Source organism: Alligator sinensis, unplaced genomic scaffold (genome assembly GCF_000455745.1).
Source record: "Alligator sinensis unplaced genomic scaffold, ASM45574v1 scaffold1460_1, whole genome shotgun sequence".
In the NCBI taxonomy this organism is placed as follows: Eukaryota; Metazoa; Chordata; order Crocodylia; family Alligatoridae; genus Alligator; species Alligator sinensis.
The window spans coordinates 20,494-27,424 of NW_005843703.1; the positions used below are offsets into that span (position 1 = coordinate 20,494).

The following is a 6,931-nucleotide window of genomic DNA, read 5'->3' on the forward strand; positions in this document are numbered from 1 at the left end:
CCTCAGCTCCATGGTAGCTTTGGCCCATCTAACTGCCTCCCTACAAGCACGAGCAGAGGAGGTATATTCGTCTTTGGTGATCTCTCCCCGTTTCCACTTTTTATGTGCTCCCCTTTTGGCCCTTAGGCTGCCCTGGATTTCTGTGGTCAGCCAGGGAAGCCTCCTGGCCCCTTTCCCTCTTTTTCCTCGCACGGGGATTGTCTCGCTTTGTGCCCGAAGGATCGTTTCCTTAAGGCACAGCCACCCTTCCTGGGCTCCCATCACTTCAAAACTCCTACTCTGCAGTGTGTCCTTGACTAATCGCCTGAGTTCATTTAAATCAGCTTTCCTAAAGTCTAGCACTTTCACCCTACTAGTTACCTTACCCACTCAACATCTTATGAAGAATTATATTATTTGGTGATCACTGTCCCCCAGGTGACCACCGATCTGTAGGTCCCCTACCATGTCATCCCCCGTTACCAATACCAGATCCAGTATGGCATTCCCCCTAGTGGGACCGTGTACCTCCTGTGTGAGCATACGGGCTCTTAGATTCCGTGCTGACATGGTGGTCCATGAGCTCCTGCAGATGACATCTTACTTCCCCCATCTCAGGGAGAGGAATGCACCCAGACCTTTTGCAAAAGAGTCGTGGGTTGCTCAGATGAATGTGATACTCCACCCCCTTAGCCTCCCCCACATCCCAGACATGCAGGGACAAAACACGGGCTTACACCCCAAGTTTGTCCCTGAGCTGAGCTTTACACGCTTTGGGCACCAGGGAGTTCCCAAACAAAAACCCTGAAGGTGTAATAGGGTGGGGTTTCCCTCCTGCTCAGGGGTCACCACTTCAGCTTCCTCTATCAAGGCCACCTTCTGTCCCGAGTGGACCACAATATCTTTCAAGGTTGGGTTAACCACTAGCACTGTAACTGGGTCCTGGTTGAGCCCTTTTGCCTCAATCATGCCATCAGGGACCCTCAGCGCACTGGGTCTCTCTCTCCCAGTGGGGGTCTCCACTACCAGCAGCTTATTCTTTTCATCCCTGTCAATCCAATTACACACAGTAGGCAAAGCCCATTGGCCCTGTCCAGGGACTCACTGGGGCTTTGCTCCAGAGATGTGCAGGGTCCCCACAACCTCAGGGTAACCCCACATCTCTCTACACTCCCATTGGTCATACACCTCTGAGCACAAGGCATGCATCATTAACCATTGTTGGTAACCTGGGCAAGCTTGTCTTTTACAGCAGTGAGCGAGAACCTGGAAAAAACTGGAGTTGGTCCCTACAATGAGAGTGGCTCCTTTCATCCACCCCAGATCAGGGTATACTAGAGCAATGGTTGACACTTCTTCCTCCACCCCAGCTATTTCAGCAGGGAATTTTAGCTTCACATTCACATAACCCCTGTAAGGATACTGTTCCTGGCTTAAGCCACAAAGTCCCAGCCCCATAAGGAGAAGCAAAGGCAAGTGTCTCAGATGTTCCTCATAGAAGGATTCAAATAGAATGTAACCTGGGACCCGCTGTCTAGAATGGCCCAGCCCGGGCAACCATTCACAGTCACATGGACCTCTGCACGGGGTCCCACTAGCCCCTTTGGCAGTGAATTTACTGAGGGTAATGTGCGGGAGTCTGTCTGGGTCTGGAGTGGAGTCGACTCCATTGCTCTGCCCCTTCCCCGTTTCCCACTGCCCACTGACCTTTTAACCTTTCAAATACCAATTCAGGGTTCTCAGGCTGGTGCACTCCCGAGCCATGTGCCCTGGTTCCCCACATCTATAGCAGAACCCTGGGGCCCTAGAGTGGGTATGGAGCCGAGGTCCTCCCGAGGCATGAGGATAGGGCAAGGACTGACCCCTGGGGGGGTTCTGGCCACAGCAGCTGCTAGTGCTGGAGCCACAGGCTCCTTCTCCACTCCCAACAAGGTGTCTTCATGGGGAGCCACTGTTGGCACCTGACCCAGCAGTCCTCTCTGGGGGGAAACATCCTCTGGGACCCACATAGTCTCTCTGAGTCTGGATATTTCTTCCTCTTCACAAATCTCTCAGAGGAGGTGACTGAAGTCAGGTGGGCTGCTCCTGCTCCCCGCTAAGTGGAGGTTCCGGAGTAAGTCCGAGCTATACTGTGCCCCAAAATGAATTGCCGGATCCGTATCTGATTGGCACTGGTAACACTAACCGTTCCTTTGGTCACCAAGCATTGTAACACTAGCTCTAAGTGCAGGACATATGCTGAAAGAGTCTCACTTTTGTGCTGGAAAATTCCCAGCAATTTATAGTACACACTCCAACTCCCTGCAGGTTGGCCAAGAGCATCCTGAAGGACCCGCATGCATTGCTGGGTGGTGATAGCAGGGTTCTGGAGTTTGGCAGTCCTCACAACCCCAAAGGCAGGCTCCCTCAGGACTTCCAGCAGATGGCATCGCTTATCCTCATCAGGTATTTGCCAAGTCAGTAAAGTTTCTTGAACATGGGAGAGCCAAGAATTGAATCCTTCCTCCCCTGCAGGGATTGGAAGGGTTCTCGAGAAACTCCGGAGACTCTTATAGGCTGCCTGGTCACTGGAGGAATGCATCACCTCCTGCAGAATCTGCTGGAAAACCCTCACCCATTCCGGAGTAGCCTCAGTACCAGCATGTTGCCCCACTTCCCCCTGCACCCTCCCACCACTCCTGGAGGGTACGGCAGACAGGTCAGCATTGGACATGTCTCTGGGTGGTTCTCTCTCTCTACAGAGGTACACAGTGCTTGAATAATATTCTAGCTCCTGCTACGTGGGGATTCCGGATGAGCCCCCAAAATGTAACCTGGGTGGTACTCCAAGAGGTACCCCCTCTCCAATTGAAGGGATCAAAGCAGGTGCACTAGCACTGTGGGAGGTGTAGGGACTCTCCTCCTCCTATAGAGCAGAGCCAGACCACAAACGGGGACTTAACCATATACCTTTTAATGAGAGAACAATACTGGGGACATAAGCAGTATAAACCCAGGGGTATAGGGGACACTACAATGCAGCAAGGGGCAGGATTCAACAAAGGTTAGACACGTACAATCATACACATATTCATCCAGTTGACAAAAGACAGGGTTAACAAAGTACAAAACACAAACAGCAGAACAAACCATACTGGTTGGTTTAATATAAAAGGCACAAAATACAAAATGTCAAATAAGAAGGAGTATAGGGCCTAGGTACCTGGAGGGGAAGAAAGGAGGAAAACACAATGACCCTTTTCCACTGCAACAAGAATTTCTCCCTGTTACTTCACTCACACCAAATGACCCAAACTAGGACTTGAACTCAGATTTCCCATAGGTAGGCAGAATTTCCAGCAGGCAGCCACCAGAGTTAGCACTGTTCCAAGCTGCAAGGGGTTTTGGCCTTCTTGGAGTCCCGGCCTCATGTTTAGTTTCCTGGCCTCTTGCTGGAGGAGATGGAAGCAGAGCTGGGAACCTTTCAGGTCACTGCTCAGATCCTTGCTGGAGTCAGGGAACCTCTCCTGCTAGCCACAGCCTCTCAGAGGGGAACCTGGAGCCCAGCGGGGAGCCTCTCCTGCTGGCCCCTTGCTGCGCTGCTGAGGATCAAACTGCCACCTGTAGGTCCCAATCCTTCAGGTGCTTCTGGGGCAACTGCTCCCACCCCACTGGCCCAGCTCTTGCCAGCTATTTGAGACTCTTTCCTTGTGGTCCCTTGCTGGTCTCCCCTGAGTCACCCATGCTAGCCATTTTATCCCCCTCCAGGTGAACCAAGGGGCCAATCAGGGGACATGGAGGGTGAGTCTCTGGGGTGAGGAAAGGCAATCCCAAGTCCTCCAATCATCTTTTACCCCTTCAAAACCTCTGGGCCAAATCATTAACAGATTGGTGAGGAAAGGGAATCCCAAGTCCTCCAATCATCTTTTATCCTTTCAAAACCCCTGGGCTAAGTCACTACCACCTAGCCCATCACACCACCTTTGCCTTGATGCATGGAGCCCAGGGGCCCTGCAGTTCAGAATCACCATTCAGGGAACTCCAGGTTTTGCAGTGTTCACTAGGGACACTTGAAGGCTCCGTGATTTCCCTGTTGTGTCAAACTTCCCCTTTTGGAAGATTTCAGCCCCTGTCTGCTGCTAGGGCTGGTCCTGCCTACGCTCTTAATGGCAAGGTGCAGACTCCCTTGACTCCCTGCCCTATGTTCATGGAGGAGGTATGTAAGTGAAGGAGGAGAATGGAGATAGCCAAACAGTTGTCCACTCTCACAATAGCCCACCTAGTGGGTGCCTCAGAAAGGTGGTGGGGAGAGGGTCCAAGACCTGGATTTAGGTTTTTTGTAGTGCTTTTAGGCAAGAGGCCCTGGGATCCAGACCTATTTTACTCACACCAAGGTAGTAGATTTGCTCCCTTTTTGATGGTAGTTTGCAAACACCAAAGGCTTATGGCTGCCATTAGGTTGCCTTTTTTGCGATGATCTCCTCACTTACACTCAAGACAGCTGAAAGCAGGGACCTAATGAGGTCTAAATTCCTAGGTATCCTCTTGCTAAGATCTGCAGACTTCAGCATGGCTTGGGAATCAAATGTTGTGGTGTAGCAGAAAGCTCCCTTTTCCTCTTGCCTGCATTTGCTCTCCCCTCTTTAAATATGTTTTTCCTCTTCTACCTTTTCTTCCTTCTTCTTTCTTTCACTTTAAGATAAGGAATTGTGTTTTAAAATTTGTAAGTGTGCATTTTGTATCTTCCTGTGTATTTTGGTATTTTTATCTATTTGTGTGCCATGGCATTACTTTTGTAGCTTATATTTTATACTCCTCACCTTTCAACTTTCAACTAAATGTGTTTAGTTTCAGAAGTAAGTTATACATTGTAACAATGTTAACAAGGGCAGGCTTCCCTATATCATTCAGGCCCCTGAAAGAGCGAGTGAATCAGTGATTGAATGCGTAACACAGTAGCAGGCAGTAACTAACACCTTGGAAAACTGCAGATCAACCAACGGAAGAAATCAATAGAAGACAATGTAGCAACCGGGAAATCTCTAAATGTCACTGTTCAAGGGCTAGAAGCCCTGGCCTGAGTTAATCAATACCGGGGACCAACTTTTGGGATGAATATCTCCAGATCAACTGCTCCCAGAGCCCTATTCAAAATTCATCAACAGATAAAAGGCAGTGAAAAGTGACCCTCAGTGGAGCCCTCTTGATCTCCAACTCGACCAGACCTGTCCAGCCAGAAGGACCAGCTGGCGACCCCCTTCTGGAGGATATCACCATGCTGAAAGAAGCCTCAATGACAGACTCCAGCGCTTGTAGGATAGGTATACCTGACTCTTGTAGCTTGCTACTGTGTGTGTGTATGTGTGTGCATGTGTGTGTGTGGAGGGGTGGGGACCAGCCCCAAGGTTTATGATTTAACTCATTACAGTGTTTCAGTCCATCTAATAAACCAGAATTTTAAGGATCCCGTGTTGGACATTTGTAGCCAACAATGGGAGCGTTGCTCTCTGTTCCCAAGCAAGATGAGAAGAAGGTTTCCTGGCTGGGGCAGTATTAAAATTGTAATGGCACAAAACAAAACCCTGCACCTCTCTTCAGATACCTGCACAGCATGGTCCAACAGTAGGGACCCTTGCTGATGTATGAAGCACAGAGCTGTGACCTGGTGTCTGTGTGGTGAGAGATGGATTGTGAAAGCATGAGAAGGAAAAGTTCAGAGAGACGAAGGCTTTTTCTAGGACCCTACAACTTGAGAGTGCTGAAGCTGAATGAGAAGTCTCATCAAGTCCATCCCCCCACTTTAAAAGGTGTATATAATAATAAAGAGTAAATAATATATTAACTCTATTGACCATGGGGTCATGATCTGAGTGGAATGGGCCAGGAACACATTTGAATGTGAATTGTATACATGGGACTGACACCACAACGGGCTCCACGTTAACTGTTACCACACAGGAAAGAGACCTGGGAGTGATTGCGGAGAGTTCAATCAGAGCACCAGCCCCATGGCCAGCCACTGTGAAGAAATCAATGGAAAATGTGAGGGCTGATGAGGAAGGGAATGGCCTTACGAGGTCCCTTCCAGGTTTAATGTCTATTCACTTACATCTATGAAAGGTTCTGCTTTCGGTCACGGTATGCCAGTCTGCAGTCTAAAAAGGTTGGCAACCACAGCTCTAGGGGACGTTCTCATCACGGAAATCCTGGAAGAGAATGGTTGAGGGGGCCTGCAAAGGTCACCTCCAGTCCAGCCGCTGCCTGACTCAGCATCAACCCTGTCCAAACCAGCGCAGACACACCCATCATCGCACTTTTTAGCCAAACTGCCACAAGCCTGACACAGGAGCAGACATCGCACCTGGTCCTGCCCCAGGAAAAGCAGCAGGGCCACGGTGCTCATCCTCCTGCTGCTGTGACAGGTTATTAATCCACACCCCAGGAATCCCAGGCACAGGCTGGGATCACACTATAAAGGCAGGCAAAGCTCCCCAGTCTGTACTGGTCTGACCAGGGGGTCAGATCCATCCTGGTGCTCAGGAGGAATCCCTGGGATGGAGCCGAGCTCCCCTGGAGATCCCCATGGGGCTGCAGGGAGTGGGGTCACCAGTCGGGCTTGGGCATTTTTGGGCACAGGGTTGGGGAGTGCAAGTAGAAGGAGAGGAAGAGATGGGGGTCCACCCATCCCCCCCACCCCATGACAGCCCACTCCACACCTGCTCAGGTAAGCAGTCACCCCCACAGCACCTCATCTTGCACAATGGCGGTATAGTACCCTATGCCCTGTTACAGCCCCTATCACACTTGCCCCAGGTAAGTGTGGAACCCCCTGTAGGTGTATCTCATACATACCCAGGTGGAGTTCTGTCCCACAATGATGATGCCACCTGCACAGCAATGAAGTATAGATTCATAGATTCATAGATGTTAGGGTTGGAAGGGACCTCAATAGATCATTGAGTTCGACCCCCTG

At 50.3% G+C, this 6,931-nt stretch overlaps 1 long non-coding RNA gene across 1 annotated transcript; it reads right to left on the bottom strand.

Moving 5' to 3' along the window:
* Positions 1–3,818: 3,818 nt before the first annotated feature.
* LOC112548901 lies at positions 3,819–6,931 on the bottom strand. Its single transcript, XR_003092404.1, has 3 exons — positions 6,811–6,931; positions 6,068–6,164; positions 3,819–4,650 (listed from the first exon to the last, which is right to left on the bottom strand). It is a non-coding gene; the product is annotated as an uncharacterized LOC112548901 (long non-coding RNA).